Consider the following 19093-nt stretch of genomic DNA (forward strand, 5'->3'; position numbering starts at 1 on the left):
TTAAGACATACACCTAGTCTAAGAGTTAGAAAGGTTTCTGCAGAGTAAACTGTAAATGAAGGAATTATAGTAATGTTGGGTGGCTGGGTTTTATTTTAGATTTTTCTGTATTAGAAGGAATACAATTAATGACTAGAGTTCTAAGGATTGCTTTCAATGATGGTGTCCTTTAAACCACAGCAAATAACCCCAAATGACTACAGCAAAAGAAGTCAAATCTCAAAAATGACATGAAGATGTCAGTAAGAAGATAGAGCCTCCAATTTCTTCAAGCTGCTTATCAATCACATAAATACACATTACAGCATCTCCATCCCCCTCCCAAAAAGCAGCCATAAATAATGTCTTTATTTTAATTAAAAGAAGGAACAGGTAAATAACTTTTCACTGGTGTCTCCTAAACAGGAGAAAAACATTTTAGTTATATGATTAAGGTGATACAAATTTGCTAAGAAAAAAGGCAGATGAAAAAAATCACTATTCTAATAGTAGTCTAAATAGTACTCTTAATGAATATTCCTAGCAGCTATCCCACTCCAAGTTATATTCCCCTGCTTACCATAACAACTGGTGGCAACATTCTAGATGGGAAGTATATTTATCTTAATTCATGATAAAATATGCTAAATGGTTCCAATATTATTCTTGGTTTAGTGTATAAATATTTTGCATTATTTTGAAAAAATAACACATCTGTGATCAAAATGAGTTTCCTGGGAGAGCTTTAGATTGCAGCTTAGTGAAGAATCTAGTATTTTCTTTCTACTACAAAAAATACAGTGTGCTCTAGAACAATCACTTCAAAATGACATACTCATTAGTAATGGTTTAGATAAAGTATGCACCAAGTGATGATGTGAAAAAAAAAATACTTCACTGCATTACGGACTTGAATTTTAATGATCTTAAACTCTTAAACAACATTTATGTATCATATATTAAGATATATTATTTTTTCTTTTCACAATGATTTTTTAAAAATGAATATATTCAATGTTGTGCATAAAATTCAATTATGTGGTTGTGCACATCAACACATAAGTTATGTTTTGTTTGAAGATGAATTTCTAATTCCATAAAAATAATTAAAAATCTAGCCAATTTGTTGCCAACACCATTTTTCCACTTAATCTTTCACCCAGCACACGTCATATTCTGTGTTTTGCTTGCAGGATACAAGTTTCTGTGATATTCTTCCTCTTCTTCCTCTTGTTCTCTAAAAGACAAAAACAAATACAAGAGAACTTCTAAACTTGTGTGAGAAAAAGCCACTTAGAAAAACAAGATCTGATACCTGTGTTACGTTAACCTGTTACTGTCATTGAAAAAAAATCCTCAGTTTTCTTGTAATAAATATATGTAGATTGGAATAATACTGGTAGAATAGGAATAGATTTTCTTTTTTGGTTTAAAGAGTACATGAATGAGAAAAGTTGAAACTAAGACTAATCAGTGGAATTTTAAAAGTTTCAAGGCAGCCTAATAAAAAGAAATTAGGAGAAACATTAAATAATAGAAGTTATACCCTGTGGCCCTTCAAGGATCAATGTATCCAGACTGAATACTGAAAAAAAAATTAAAACAAACAAACAAACAAAAAAAGAAATCCTAAACCAGCAATAGACACTATCTTTAGCTATTTGAAAGTCACTTCTGAGAGTCAATAGCAGCGATAGACACATTGTCACTAGGAGGAATAGGAAATAACATTTTTCAGACTATTCGTAATCTTACTATTAATAATTTGTACTTTTAACATGGGACATAGACAAAGTTGAACGAAATGTGTAAAACAAAGAAGGATAATATTTGGGGTTAGCTGTGAAAACATTTCTTTCATCTAGATCTGAATTAATACTGAAGCCTTTGGTTTCTACTGGTTCTCTAAATCAAAATTAAGAAGAGCTCTAGGAAGAAATTCCTCAGAGACCAAAACTGATTTCAATTTTAACAATATCTTGCTCATTATCAGAAGCTAAAAAATCTATAATTCTTTAGTAAATTGGGAATAAGGAACACAGAAATAATTTCAGAAAAGGAAAGGAAGATTTGTAGATGAGTCTAGTTTTCTAAGATGGGTTACACAAAAGTATTTTCTTCTAGATCAAACATTTCTCAGGGTGATATGTGGTGCAGGGTGAACAGAAATAGAGCACAGCAATCTGACAAAAATCAGCATCCAGGGGCTGAAAGGACTTTTTCATTATTTTGTTTCGTTGGTTTTTGTTTTTTGAGAAAGCTTGTATTGTTTTTGGGGTTTTGTTTTGGTGAGTCACCATCCCCATCCTCTCCCCCCTATCCCACTTCCAGATATCTCAAATTAGTTTTCCTTTATTTCACTACCCTTAAAAGTTGGGCTTCAGATCTTTTTTTGTATTTGTTACACTGCCAGTGTTATGGTGGTTCTGTCATTACCTTCCTGTGGCACTGCAGCCTCATTTGTCTTCTTTGTGCTTCCATTTTTAATTTTTTTTTTTTTTTATATCCAACTCTGGTTATATATATGAATTAACAAGAGGAGAAAAGTTCCCTTTTCCCAAGATTTACATCAAAATCATGTAGCATACTGAGCCAAAGGAATGGAGTATAGAATAAGTAATGAAAAATCACTAATTAGTTTCATGAGGCTAACTTTTAGAACACCACAAGTTTGGGGCAAAATATGAGAAGTAACAACCTCAGAAATTGAATTCTTTTTCACAGAGTGGAGTGTTTGAAACTGTACCTTTAGTGACAGTGTAAGAGAACCTTAGCTTCAAAGTTGGTCTGCTGGCTTTTATTCTTGCCTGTGATCTCCCAGATTTTGTTTTCCAGCCTTTTCATGACTTCTGTGTTTTTTTATAAATGTTACACTAACCTAGATGAAACCTAGTTTTCTAGCTTTTTTTGAGAAACAAAAGTAGACACAAACAACTAATTCAGACACAAATCTTTTCTGTAGATAACATAACAGAAGCTGTACTGGAGAAAATCAGCCAATATTCTGTTGTCATTCTCAGCTGTGCATGTAAGATTTTCTGAAAATAAGGGAAATATTAAGCCCTGAAAATCCAGTTTTCCTGTAGACTAATTCTCCCTTGAATCACTGTAATATGGGGTTATAAAGCAGGCTTTTCCTAAATCTGACAGTAATTAAAGGTTTTCATTATTACATTGTATGCTCTCTTCTGTGAGTTTATTTTAATAATAACAACAGCTTTTATAAAAGAGTTGAAGAGACACATTCAGTTGAAATGTTTGTTTGCCTTTCTGCTTTAGGCTTGCAATATGCAATATGTGGAAGACATTAGATCGGTTGATGAGGATAAAAATATGTATGCCTTTAAAGATAAAACATTAGCTTTTTTTTTAGTCCATTTGTAATATAACTTTACTTCAATATGTTTACATTGACTTCCCTCCTCCTCCCCCATCCCACCCTTTTTTTAGCAGATATTAGCGTTCAGGGATCAGCATCTTTCTGAGAGGAACATGTTGTTTAGCATAGTGTTATAAGGTTGAAAAGTGCTAACAGAGCGTGAGATTCTCATTCTTCTAAATTCAGGTTAAAATATGCTAATAATTTCAATGTTATTCTACTATTAGTATATCTAAGGAAATACATTTTGCATTAATATTAGATAATTAATAGATGTTTATAAAGAAAAAAAAAGCAAGTTGGTTTTTTTTTTAAGTTAAGGTCAAACTCTATTCAGAATTTTATATCTAATTCCAGGTTTTAACTGAACATTGATAAAAAGAAGAGGTATCAATCGGTAATTTTGTATGAACATACCTGTTTACTCACAGATTAGCGGAAGAAACTCCATCTGAGATACGTGAAGGAATTAGTTGTGTTGTTCAGTTTGCAAATATAATGTAGAGAAGAAATACAGTGCTTGCTTTTGCTACTTTCCAGAACTTACATAGCAGGGTTTTTGTAACACTTATTCAGGTACAAAAGTTTTAGTGAAACTAGGAGAGGTAGGCCTGTTAAGTAATTGAGTTAAATGTCCAAGTCAATATGTGATACACAATACCCGGATAACTCTGCAGCATTCTCAAGGTACTGCTCCTCTGATACTGAAAATTGTTACATCTGTTGGAAGGGTACATCCCTGTTACCCTGAATTTTATGGGAAAACTTTGGATTTTTGTTTGTTTGTGCTTTTGTTATTGTTTTGTTAGTTTGTTTTGGTTTAATATGTCTTCTTTGCATAACTTTCCCTATTATATTGTGGTTTGTGTCCTTCTATGAGGTCACTAAAGTGATGGTATTAAGATCTCACATGGGTTCTTTTTTTTTCCTTTCTTACTTTGGGGATGACTTTAATGCGTGACTTAAGCATATTATGTTAGACATTGTTAATGAGAACATCTTAAAGCTCCCAAAGCCCCATGGTAAATTTGTCTCTGCTTTTGCAATCAACAGATCATTGTTCTGCAAAGGCCAGAAGATCAGAACTAAAACTCTTGTAAAACGTGGAGTAATGTGATGGCATTTTTTTTTGTGGGAAGACAGAAAAATTCGTGAAAGGACAGATGGGCATATATGTACAGGCATAGAATTCACATACATATCAGACCTATAGCAAACACTGATGCTCAAGTCTAACACAAGTAATTAAATTAGTCAGTATATTTTCACATGCACATTTTTGAAAAATAATTGTTATGATGATGTCTGACACGAACAGACTGAACTTTCAGATCAAAGCCACAAGGAAAGAGCCCGCAAGACTCTCTAGCTTGGTGGCTGGCCTAATTATTTGAGATTAAAAAAACTAGTCACTGCAGTGACTCAGGTATAGCCTTGAATGTGGCTCTCCATGCCCCAGACAAGAGTTCCATTGAGGAAGGAGGCACATCCATCCTGCTACTTTCCTTATCCCCCTGCATCGAACTTGCACACAAATCAAAGCAGGGGTTTTGGTTTCGTTTTTCTACCCTGTTTAAAAAAAAAGAAAACAAAACCAAAACAAACCAGAACAAAGTGTAAAATCTCAACACATCACAAAAAGAAGTAGGTTTGCTGGCCAGTCCTAATAAGCAGATAGTTCATTTAAATACACCTCCAGTGTGGTTTATTTTTGCTTTGTTATTATAGTTTGCACCGTGGTTTGATAAGAACAGTTTCCTCGACTGTTCACCTCTTTCAATGTAGTACTTGATTCCGTGATTCTTATCAGATAATGTGGGCACATCAACCACCAGGGGTCACATTTACATGCTCTACTGGAAAAGAACTTTTAGTTGTTAGGCGCTCTAATAGTTCAGAACCTGCTGTGAAACATATGTGAAGAGACATTAACCACCTACATGTGTTAGGAGTGTAAGGAAGACTGAAAGACTGTTGCACAAACTGGCAAAATAAGTAAAACTTAATGAGGAACTTCTTGAGGCAGAAAATGACCTCTTGTTGCAGTGTCGCTGAATTTCCACTCTTCATCGGGTGGCTCAAAAAATGAATCAGTAAGAGCACAAGGAGCAACCCAATCTTACTGAGCAGCATTTTTTACTGTTGATTAGGTGTGGATTATTACACTGTTTCAATGTAAAATATTCACTGTATTGAGCTGATTTGGAATTTTTTCTTTTCCAGCAAAGCAGATGTGGAAAATTCTACTGTTGCATAGCTAGAATTTCTTCTATGGGAAGTGAGCCAAGTTAAAAGAAATCCTGCAGCTTTGTTGTTAAATTGGTGAACTCAAGTTCATTCGGAGAGGCAACTATGTGCTGTAGCCTCTGGTGCTTGCACTAGATGAATTTATCATGACCTTCGATTGACAGCAAAACCTAACTTGGCTGAAGTGTATATTGTGTTGCCTAAATGATGTTAACAAAAAGTTATTGGAATGCACTGTGTCAGTTTTAGCTTGCAAGATTTTTCTCAAAGTCTGGTTGACAAGTCTTATGCTGTAATTTACATATGACCACATTTCTTCTTAAGAAGTGTTTCTCATTTAAATCTATGTCACATTAAAAAAGCAGACATAAACAGAACTTATGGATCCTATTGCTGATTCATTTAAAATGTAAGATGAAGAGTACATTGAAGTAAGCATAATCTTGGAGCTGTTGATTTGCTTAGTTTCACTGTATATTGTAATGCATTTTAGATGAGGAAAGGACAATTAATCATGCATTACATATGTACTAGGCAATTATTGCCTCAGCTAAATTTTGCACAAGGAAGTTGGAATTTTCCTTAGGTGTTAATACATTTCTAAGCTCAATTTTCATTGAAGTTTCACCAGTTCAGTTATTTTTTTCCAAAATCCTCTCAGTAAAATTTAATTTGATCGTTAATATAGAGTGTTTCATTTTCTGCCAGCATGAAGTAAACATGATGTAAACATCAGAAGTTCAATATCAGTCTTACCATGAGAAAGAGTGATTCAGGCAAATAGCAACGACTTCTTCTGTCACATAACATCTGCTAAAGCAGACCAAATCCAACTCTTAGAGCATGCAACGCTGTCAGGCTCTCAGCAAAGCATCCAAGGGAAGAATGCGATGTCACTCTTACAGGTAGAGAGAGGGTGAAAAACGTTTCCGAAACTGGTACCGTCCCATAGTATGGAGAAGGATATTATCCATCACATGGGAGCATGTTGTTATTGCCTATTATACTGCAGTATTTTTTCACTCGTGGAATCTGCATAATCTTTGGACACCTTCATTTGATTTTATAGTCAATATAAAAATTTATCTAAAAACCTGAGGTAAAGAGAAATCTTAAGTAGGCTTTGAGGTTTCTTCTACTTCACTTTCTGGGGTCAACCAACTCAGATATTATTTCAGTGAGCAATTTGAATTTACCAAACTTCACTTTTTGTACTTTGATGGTCTTTAAAGAGGTGATGGGTTAAAAATCTCAAACAAGTTCTTGTTCCACAGTGGTGAATTACTCTTCTGTCTCGTCTTAAATAGTAATGAAAATATTGTGCTTGATTTGCACAATAATGTAAATTGGTATATGGAAATATTTTAGTCAGCATTGCCATATTACAATAGCAGGGGAAGAAGAATTATACCTCCTTCTAGGGTTTTGTTAAGATGTCAGATAAGAGCACAGAAACTGTACATAATCCAAGATGACAGGGATGAAACTGACCCTTGAAATAAACTAAGGATCAATACTCTTGGAGAAGAAAGCGAGGATGGGAAGATGAGAATCTAAATGAAAAAAGGAATAAATCCTAAACAAGGCAGTGAGTATAAAGAATGCCATTCTTCTCAGCCATATGTTCTTTTTAGTGATAACAGAGCTGGTATTGAGAAGGGACAAAAAAACTTACTCAGGTAAGCATCTACAGGTTCTTGTATGGATAAAACAGGGGAAAAGAGTGTTCTTTTGAATTAGATATTGAGTAGTATTGATAGTTGTAGAGGGGGATGAGGTCTCCACTCAGTCTCCTCTCCTGTAGACTAAATAACCCCAGTTCCCTCAGCTGTTCCTCGTACGACATGTGCTCCAGACCCTTCACCAGCTTCGTTGCCCTTCTCTGAACACGCTCGAGTAATTCAATGTCCTGTTTGTAGCGAGGGACCCAAAACTGAACACATTAACCAAGGTGCAACCTCACCAGTGCCGAGTACAGGGGTAAGATCACTTCCCTGTCCCTGCTGGCCACGCTATTTCTGATACAAGCCAGGATACCATTGGCCTTCTTGGCCACCTGGGCACACTGCTGGCTCCTGTTCAGCCGGCTGTCAAACAACACCCCCAGGTCCCTCTCTGACTGGCAGCTCTCCAGCCACTCCTCCCCAAGCCTGTAGCGCTGCTGAGGGTTGTTGTGGCCCAAGTGCAGAACCCGGCATTTGGCCTTATTGAAACTCATCCAGTTGGCCTTAGCCCATCGCTCCAGCCTGTCCAGATCTCTCTGCAGACCCTCCCCACCCTCGAGCCGATCAACACTCCCACCCAACTTGGTGTCATCTGGAAACTTACTGAGGGTGCACTCGAGATCATCAATGAAGATGTTAAACAGGAGTGGCCCCAAAACCGAGCCCTGGGGGACACCACTCGTGACCAGCCACCAACTGGATTTAATTCCGTTCACCACAACACTTTGGGCCCGGCCATCCAGCCAGTTTTTTACCCAGCAGAGCGTGCGATCATCCAAGCCTTGAGCAGCCAGTTTTGCCAGGAGAATGCTGTTGGAAACGGTGTCAAAGGCCTTACTGAAGTCAAGGTAGACAATATTCACAGCCTTTCCCTCATCCAATAAGCAGGTCACCCTGTCATAGAAGGAGATCAGATTTGTCAAGCAGGACCTGCTTTTCATAAACCCATGCTGACTTGGCCTGATCATCTGGTTGTCCTGCATGTGTTGTATAATGGTACTCAGGATGAGCTGCTCCATCAGCTTCCTGGGCACCGAAGTCAAGCTGACAGGCCTGTAATTTCCCAGATCATCCTTCCAACCCTTCTTATAGATGGGCATCACACTGGCCAATTTCCAATCTGTTGGGACCTCCCAGGTCAACCAGGACTGCTGGTAAATGATGGAAAGCAGCTTGGTGAGCACCCCAGCCAGCTCCTTCAGCACCCTCGGGTGTATCCCATCCGGTCCCATAGACTTGTGTACGTCTATGTGATGCAGCAGGTCACTGACTATCTCCTCCTGGAATGCGGGGGGGGTCATTCTCCTAGTCTCAGTCTTCTTGCTGAGGAGGCTGGATTCCCTCAGTACAACTAGTCTTGTTATTAAAGACTGAGGCAAAGAAGGCATTAAGCACCTCAACCTTTTCCTCATCAGTTGTTGCCATGTTTCCTCCTGTGTCTAACAGGGGATGGAGGCTCTCCCTGGTCTTTCTTTTGGTGCTCACATACTTATAGAAACATTTCTTGTTATCCTTGATTGCTGAAGCCAAATTAATTTCCAGCTGGGCTTTAGACCTCCTGATTTCCACCCTGCATAGCCTCACAGCATCTTTGTAATCACTGTGAATCGCTAGCCCCTTCTTCCAAAGGCCATAAACTCTCCTTTTCTCCCTGAGTTGCAGCCAAAGTTCCCTGTTTAGCCAGGGTGGTCTTCTCTGTTGCTGGCATCTCTTACAGCACCTGGGAACAGCCTGGTCCTGTGCCATTAAGACTTTCTTCTTAAAGAGTGTTGAGCCTTCCAGGGCCCCTATACCCTTCAGGATCATCTCCCAAGGGATCCTGTGAAGCATGTGCCCAAACAAGAGAAAATCAGCCCTTTGGAAGTCCAGTCTTCATTTTGGAAGAGCTTCTGATGACTGCTGGTAGCCATTATGACACTCTGACTGACATCAGACCATGAGGAGCATTTCTTGAGTTTTCCTGGGGAGCTTGTAAAACACAGCTTCAGTAGGAGAGCTGGTAAAGTCTTGAGTCCCTCATACATGAGAACTTTCTTTCTTCATGGGAAGCAGGAATAAACAATGGACCACATTGTGAGCAGCAGTTTAGATTTTGACAGAATTTTACTTCCTTTGGCAAGGACTAAGTATTCAGGGTTCAGACAATTTATGAGTGTTTCATACATAAAAAAAATAAAAAATACAGTATAATAAAATAAAATAGTAGTAATAATAAAAAAAATTACTACCCACCAAACTGATGTTCAGAAATGCATGTTTTATGCAGTGACAGGCTACCATCAGCCATTTTGCTTTCAGGCTTGTGGCTCTTGATACTTTCATTTATGTTTATCTGAAAACACAAAGACTGCTTCTGAAGTTTTTATTAAAGTAGGCGAAAAATACATAAAGAACACTAAACAATGGAAACTCTCTGCTATATATGGACTACCTCCCAGTGGACTCAAGGACTTGACTTTCTTTCTTGCTTTCCTTCTGGTTCCATGAAACTACAGAGAAAAGAAGTGCTCAGTACAGTGAGCAGTTAGTTTTACCAACCCAGAAAGCACCCTAGATAAATTAATTGGACCTTTCTTCAAGTTGATATTGAAAACATTTTGAGTCCAGGAGAACAGTATGATTTCAAAACCGTGTAGAAAATCCATATATGTTAACTTAGATGTGTCACAAAGATCACATTTTTTGCTCTGTGAGGACATAGGGGGGGGAAAAAAAACACTAAAAAAACCCCAAACTCAAACCAAAAAGACTTTGGTAAATGTTTAGAATTCCAGACTTTGGTAAATGTTTAGAATACTGTCATTGCATTGAATAGCTTCTTTCATAACTGTAGCAACAGTTTTAAGTCATTCAGGTGGGAAATGCACATCTTCTCCTTTCAAAAGTACTTTGCCATTGGAGTCAGTTGTAAAACACTGAACTAAAAATCTGCACATCTCCCTTTCAGGATATCACAACAGGAATATTAATAAAAATTAAGATCTATTATCCTTTCCCAACATTTGTCTCTGTTAATGATTTTTGCTTTCAAAATTTTCTAAGGTGAAAAATCTTATGAGCAGACCTCAGACACATGTTAAGGATGACTTTTATTACTTTCCTGCTAATCCCCTTCCATAAGCTACCGCCTATGTTTATTTTTCACTTTTCATTCCATCCTTAATCTCCACTGCATTTAACTTTTATTTGGACTCCTAGACAAACACAGGAGTTGGAGAAAGAAATTTTTTCTGTACAAGCATTATTATGTGTAGGAGTCTGGGCCGCGCTGGGAGAAAGTTAGTGCAGACAGAAGAATGCAAGGACGAAGACAAGGCCAGCAAAATAAGGCTGGCAAAAACACACAAGATAGCAGATAAGTGAGAAACACCTGTGGTCAGCAAAAGCACACAAGTCTGAGCAAAACAGGGTATGAGATAAGGGAGTTTTGGCAAGTTTTGGGCTTTACGTGCTAATTGCAATTAACCAATGCAAATGCTTGTAGAGGCGCGAGAACAGCGCATATAGATGACCTGTAGCCTATTAGAAGATAGATGGGTGCGTGTACGGAACTTAGTAGAATATAAACGTAACCAGAAAAGGAATAATAAAAAAGGATGGACGACCTGATCATCACATTGGTGTTGCGTCGTTTCTGTTCCCGCACAGAGAAATAAGGACCCCGGCTAATGGTGACCCCGACAATTATGCTTCTAAGTAATGTCATGGAGGTGTTATGAAAAAACAAAGAATAGACTCTCATGTTAGTTGTCTAAGATTACTATTCTTCTGGCATCTAGAAAGAGTCATTCAGAGGTCAAGATGTTGCTAAAATTTGCTAAGATAAATAAAGGTCCACATGCTTATATACATACACATACATATATGCATATATATGTATTATAAATTATATTTAGGAAAGATATGTAGTTACAAGTCAAGGATTCTCATTTTTTTGTAAAACTTTGCAGGCTACTTATTCTAGTCTGTGTTAGACACAGAGTCAAAGTCATAGAAGAAAATGGACTGATGCTCCTGAGCTGTGGATAATCTGTTCCAGAGTGCCAGAGGGGCATTAGCTGCTACCAAGAGAAAGGCAGCTTTCTTCTGTGTCAACCTGAAAAGAGGAAAACTAGTCATATCTCCATTCTTAAGAGTGTTCTTTTCTCTTTCCTTCCCATCTGTCCCAAGGGATATCTAGTTCTCTTTAAAAGGGAGAGAAATTCACCTTGTACGTTTTGTTAGCAACATTTCAGTCCACCAGGCAAGCATAAAAGGGCCTAAATGATGGAAAACAGAACAATGTGTAATTAAAAAAAAAAAAAAAAAAAAAGAGAGAGAGAGAGAAATGCATCTAAGTCAGCTTCCAAAATGCATTTCAAGCAGTCCTTGAAAGGATGATTAGCAATTATCCTTTAGGTTAAAAAATCCATGAATCCTCCCTCAGTCAAGGCAGCATTTATTTGTTTGACTATAGCTGACAAAGCAGCTAGTATGTTTTAGAATTTCATTTCCTTTCTTTTCATAACTTGATTAACGAGTCTTTATTGAGTTGTTCACTGCTCATTTTTCCTGTCTCTTCCTACTTTTCCTTCTGAAAGAATACCCATCTTTTCTTCCTACAATAACCTGTTTTACTGCTACAGACATATGTGGGAATTCTACTACTACCAAAATGCCAAATATATGGCAGAAAGAAACAAGGGATAGTGTGAAAATGCATTGTTATCTGAAAATGAAGTGAAGAAATGCAGGAAACAAAAGGAGATATTTTACTGTGAGACAGATACGGCTTTTGATGAATGGGATAGACAGGTTTGGTAAACAACTGAAAGCTGGAACATACATGAAACAAAAGAATTCTGCACCTCCACAAGGGGTTTTGATGGTCCCAGAAGTACTGACTCCTTCATCTTTCTCTCCTTGAGTGTTGTTGTTTGACCCAAGCTATCAACTAAGCACCACACAGCTGTTCACTCACTCCTCCCACCCTGGTGGGATGGGGGTGGTGAATTGGAAGGGTAAAAGTGAGAAAGAAACTCATAGGTTGAGATAAAAACAGTTTAATAATTAAAAATAAGTATTTTTTTAAAAGTAAGCAAAAGAGGGGAGAAGAGAAAACCCAAAGAGAATGGAAATTAAAGCCCAAGAAAGGCAAGTGATGAAAATTAAAACAATTGCTCACCACCAACAAAACGATGCCCAGCCAGTCCAGGAACAGTGATCTCCCTGCCAACCTCCCCACCAGCTTTATTGCTGAACAGGACATCATTTGGTATGGGATATCCTTTTAGTCAGTTGGGGTCAGCTCTCCCAGCTGTGTCTCCTCCCAACTTTTTGTGCATCTCCAGCCTACTCACTGGAGGGGAAGTCTGAGAAGCAGAAATGGCCTTTGACGTCAGGAAAGCACTGCTCAGGAGTAACTAAGACATTCTTGCGTTATCAACATTATTTTCAGTAAAATCCAAAACATAGGTCCACACAAGGTACTATGAAGAAATTTAACTCTATCCCAGCCAAAACCAGTACACTAAGGTACTGAACACAATTCAGAAAAAATACCTTCAAGACTTCTACTGTTATGGAATTCAGATAAATACAGTTTATCAGTTTAAAATTTATTAGGACACATATTGATATCCTTATAAACACTTGAAAAAAAAATCACATTCCACCAGCAGTGTTGGGTTTTTTTCAGAAGATGAGATGTAGTTCTGACCTCAGCAGTTGTAATGGAGAAAATAGATGATGATTAATATAGCTCTGAGATTAAAACATAATCACAGAACATGAGAGGGACTGAACTTTACAGTCAGGCTTACTAGGAATCTATAACTCTTTTGCTGTCTCTGGCAAATCCATGCCCAATCTCTGTATAATCTTCCTGTATTGAGATCACTTTACACATGTAAATACTACAACCTCTAACCTGATCACAGGAAGATCTTTGCAAATATTATATATATATTATTATATTATATTATATTATATTATATTATATTATATTATATTATATTATATTATATTATATTATATTATATTATATTATATTATATTATATTATATTATATTATATTATATTATATTATATTATATTATATTATATTATATTATATTATATTATATTATATTATATTATATTATATTATATTACATTACATTACATTACATTGCATTACATTACATTATACAACATTTAAAAAGGAAGCTGGATCAAATTCCCAAAACACAGTAAGGTCTATTTTAAAACTTCTTTTATTTTGACTTTTAGGTTTGTATATTCAAAAAATTAGTTTAGATTTAATTTATTTTATTATATTTTTAATAGCATTTTCTACATAATGCAAACCACAATGCTTTTTTTTCTTTATTGTTTGAGTCATTTTTACTTACAAGCTTTATTTCACCTATTTACTTACCTTTTTTTTTTTTTTTTTTCCTTTTGTACAGTACCATTGCAGTCAGTATTCAGTATGTAGACTTCTGGATATGCAGTAAATTCTAACGACAGGCATGGCAGAATAGTCTGCAACACTTCTGTCACTGCAGTACCCTCTCTATGTGCAGGAGAATATTCTGTTGTGTCAAAACTTGCTTTAGAAGAAGTTTGTACTTTCATAAAATTTGTGGCAACACTTGGTAAGCTTGAATTTGAATCATTAACTAACTACACTCTATTATTTCACTAATTAGATAAGTTGAAATAAAATTTTAAAAATAAATCACCAAATTATTTGTGGGTGTTCCTCCTTAGTTCCTGACTGTTTTTAAAGGAAATAAACTCTCAGAAAATGAAGTTGATGCTGATACCCAGATGAATAAGCTATAAAAAATCATACCAAACCCATTATTTTAAAACCTTGTATGTAAAGAAACATATTAAAACCAATTTGTCAGACACAATCAAAATTTGATATTTTTTTTTAATTGGATTTGGACATAGTGAATGGGTAATTCTGAGACACCTGGAAAGGTGGAAGTATATTTTATTATCTACAAAGATCAGTTTGCCAATTATGTCATAGCATTAGTCCCTTATGTCATAACTTTAGCTTATTAATCTTATTTTTATTTCATTATTTCCTTTCAAATTCCAAACTACTTTATTCTTTGTAGATGCTTTCAGTAGCCACAGGAAAAATAATGATGACAATGATTTTTTCTTTTGTTATTGGGTGGATGAAATTGATTGAAATAATACTGTACAGGTCAAAATCTGACAGAAATAGAACAAAGTAGGAAAAGTGTTCCATTCTGTCCTTGCCAATGCAAAAAATTTTAATACACTCTGACTAAATTTTGTGATTCAGAACTCCCTACATTATTCTTAATCAAAATGACAGTATTCATAACTGTGTTTTTCAATTTTAGCATCTCTCTCTTTTTGGCCTCCAATGTTATTCATACATTCAGCATTAATTAAAGTAAAATTCCACCAGGTCTGTATGTCTTACTTTTTGCATATTAAGCAATGCAAATGCATCTGGTATATTTGCAAGAAGTATTACTAATATTTCTCACCAAAGAACCAAAACTGATAATTTGAAAATATGAATAAAAAGAAGAGTGAAAAATGAGTAAAAGGCAAATATAGAGAAAGGACAAAAAAATGCAGTCCAAAGCAGTTCTAGAGAGCCACAGGTATTCTCATTTTTGTTGGCAAGTTTTAGCATTTATGAACTTTTGTAAAAAAGCCAGATAGGTAAGGACCATATTGGCATTATAGATATGTTTAAAACAGAGAGCTAATACAGACACTTATTTAGTAATATTAAAAGAAGTAGTCAGACTAATACCTTACTGTTATATTTGATTGACATATGATAAAATGTTATTTTCATTGCATCAGAGATACTTAGACTAGAATAGTTCAGTTGGAAGGGACCTACAATGACCATCTAGCCTGACCACTTCAGGACTGAACAAAAGTAAAGCATGTTATTAAGGGCATTGTCCAAATGCTTCTGAAACACTGAAAACCATGGGGCATCAACCACACCTCTAGGAAGCTTGTTCCAGTGTTTGACCATGCTCTTGGTAAAGAAATGTTTCCTAATGTCACATCTGAACCTCTCCTGACACAGCTTTGAGCCATGCCCAGGAGTGTTGACACTGGATCCCAGGGAAAAGAAAGCACAACCTCCCTCTTCCCTTCCTCAGGAAGCTGTAGAGAGCAATGGGGTCACCCTTCAGCCTCCTTTTCTTCAAACTAGACAAACTGTTCCTCACAGGACTTTCCTTCCACCCCTTCCACCATCTAGTTTACCCTCCTCTGGAAGCATTCCAGCAGCATTCCCTTAACACCCACAAAATTGTAGGGCCTAGAATTGCACACAATACTCAAGGTGAGGCCACACCAACACTAAATACAGCAGGATAATCACGTATTTTGACTGGCTGGTACACCCCAGGATGCAGAGATTTACCATCTTGGCTGCCAGGGCAGACTGTTGACTCATATTGAGCTTACATCAAGGGCAGCCCCAGATCTCTTTCTACACAAATGCTCTCCAGCCACTCCTCTTCCAAATTATAACTGTGTCCAGGTTCAGTATCTGGTATTTATTCTTGTTAAATTTCATGCCATTGATGATTGTCTGATGCTCCAATCTATCTAGATCCCTCTGCAAGGCCTCTTGTCCCTCAGGAGATTCAACAGCACCTGCCAGTTTGGTATCATCAGCAAAACTGCTAATGGTGCATTCAACTCCTACCTCCAGATCACTGAACCTCCTACCTTCTGATCACAGCTATTGAATATAACTGGTTACAGAATTTAGCCCTGAGGAACATGACTGGTGGCTGGTTTCCAGCCAGGTCTAGCCCCATTCACTGCAACGCTTTGAAGCCTGCTGTTCAGCCAGTTCATCACCCAGTGCAACCTGTACCTGCCCATCTCACAGCTGGAGAACTTGTCCAGGAGGTTTTTGTAAGGGACCCTATCAAAAGCCTTACTAAAATGCAGAAAACAACATCCACTGCCATTCCTTTTTCCACTAGGTGGGTGGCCTTATCCTGGAAGGATATCATGTAAATTAAACAGGACTTACCCTTTGTGAACCTATGTTGACTGTGCTTGATGATTGCATTGTCCTTTAGATGCCTTTTAATAGAAGCCAGTATGTTCTTCTCCATAATTTTTCCAGGTACTGAGGTTAGACTAACAGATCTGTAGCTTGTTGGGTCTTCCTTCACGTCCTTCTTGTAAATTGGAGTAACGCTGGCTAGCTTCCAGCCAGCAGGGACCTCCCCAGTCTCTCAAGACCTTTGGTAGCTGATTGAGAGGGGTCCTGCTGTATCCACTAACTCCTCCAGTAACCTGGGATGAATCCCACAAGGCCCCATGGACTTATGAACGTTCAACTGATGCAATTGGTCCCTTACAATTTCAGTGTTCACAAATGGAAAGTTATTTTTCCTGTAGTCATGGTCTCCCAACTCAGAGGACTGGACAGTTCAAGGTCTACCCATATTTTTAAAGACTGAGGCCTTATTTGTCAGGTGACCATCTTCAACAAGTGTCAGTCCAATGTTTTCCTTACAACTCTTCTTGCTATTAACGTACTTAAAAAAGCCTTTTTTGTTGTCTGACACAACACTGGCCAGTTTCCACTCTTGCCGAGCTTTGGCCTTTCATGTATTCTCCCTGCATATGCAAGCCATGACTCTGTAATCTTCTTGCAAAGCTTGACCTCTCTTCCAGAGATCATACAATTTCTTTTTCGTCCTCAGTTCCAAGAGGATTTACTTGTTCGGTCAAGCTTGTCTTCTGCCCTGCTTGCTTGAGTTACACACAGTGGAATTGCCTGTTCCTGTGCTTTTAAAATTGGTTCTTGACATCTGATCAGCAGTCATGGACTCCCAAACACTCAATAGCAGATTGAGCTAAGTAGCTCCCTGAATAGCTTAAAGTTTGCTCTCTTGAAAGAGCAATGCCATGTGGGGCTCCACACAGCTGCCTTCCACCTTCGTTGTTTCCCCAGAATGTGACAGAACCCATCAGAACACATACTGCTTCTCATTATCCAGTAGTTTATTATATGGTGGGGCCTCTTCAGCACACATCACCTCTTCCTTTGGCACCATTCCAAAATCTTTACCTTCTGGCCACTTTGTAATCACTTCCAATATTCCTGGGCAGCTGGGACTCCCTATTCAAGCCCACCATGTGATCAGTGTGACCCATTTACTCCACATGGCATCAGCTGCATGGTGTGTAGAGGGGACACTCCCTTTGAACATCCAGCCCAGCACCAGCAGTCGCGGTGCCAGGAGGAGCTGTGCTTCAGTACCAGTCACTTCTGAAGCAGCTCAAAATCCCTTCTTATGCTGCCAATATCTCCTTTACAGTTGGAGTATAGCCATCCTTGGATCCTCTGTATCCCCGACTCCAAAACCCCAGGGGTCAACCCCGAGTCTCCCCTGGCGCTCTCTGCCAGAGACTCCAGGTAGGGCCATTTTCCCTTGGCTGCAGTATAGAGTACATTTTTAACATCTTGTCCTGCCTGAACTGGCCCAAGGGCTACAGCATGAACTCTTTCCTTTTCAATTTGTTCAGAAGCTTGGTGTTGCTTAGGACTCCATATAAAAACCATTATTTTTCCAGGTCACCTGATTGACAGAGGGAGCTGACAATCTGACTGTAATTTGGAATGTGCAGTCTTCAGAAACCCCCAACACCCAAGAAAGCTTGAATTTCCTTTCTGTTAGTTGGTGGGGACATAGCTGTTATTTTATTAATCACCTCCATTGGAATCTGACAACGTCCATCTTGCCATTTTATTCCTAAAAACTGAATCTTCTGTCTCTTGACCTTACCCTGCTTTATGGCAAAACTGACTCTCAGAAGGATTTGGATTATTTTCTCCCTTTTCTAAAAAAATTCTTCTGCTGTATTACGTCCTATAATGATGTCATCAATGTATTGCAGGTGTTCCAGGACTTCACCCTGTTCCAGTGCATTCTGGATCAGTCCATGGCAAATGGTGGGGCTGTGTTTCCACCACTGGGGCAGTCAATTCCAGGTGTATTGGACACCCCTCCAGGTAAAAGCAAACTGTGGCCTGCATTCTGCTGCCAGAGAGAAGGATGGAGGAAAATGCGTTGGCAATATAAATCATGGCGTACCACTTGGCCACCTTCGACTCTAGTTCATATTGAAGCTCTAACATGCTTGGCACTGTAGCACTCGGGGTTTGTGTGACTTCATTCAGGCCACGATAGTCTACTGTCAATCTCTTCTCTCCATTAGACTTTTGCACTGGCCATATGGGGCTGTTAAAGGGTGAGAGAGTCTTTCTGATCACCTTGGGTATCTAGTTGATGAATCAGTTTATGGACAGGGATTACAGAGTCTCGACTGGTGTGATATTCCCGTCGGTGCACGGTTGTAGTGGCAGTTGGCACCCGTTGTTCTTCGGCCATCAGCAATCCCACAACAGAAGGATCCTCTGAGAGACCAGGTAACAGAGACAGCTGTTTAATTCCTTCTGTTTCCAAGGCAGCTATACCGAAAGCCCTCCAATACACTCTTGGGTCCTTAAAATACCCTCTCCTGAGGTAATCTATACCAAGAATACATGGAGCATCTGAGCACAATGGGATGCTTTTGCTACTCATTCCCAGTCAGACTTACGTCAGCCTCCAACACAGTCAGCTGTTGAGAGCCCCCTGTCACTCCTGAAATACAAATGGGTTCTGCCCCTTCAAAATTCGACAGCATTAGGGTGCATTGGACACCAGTGTCCACTAGAGCTTATACTCTTGGGAGTCAGATATGCCAGGC

The sequence above is a fragment of the Strix aluco genome, chromosome Z (assembly GCF_031877795.1).
Source record: "Strix aluco isolate bStrAlu1 chromosome Z, bStrAlu1.hap1, whole genome shotgun sequence".
Lineage (NCBI taxonomy): Eukaryota > Metazoa > Chordata > Aves > Strigiformes > Strigidae > Strix > Strix aluco.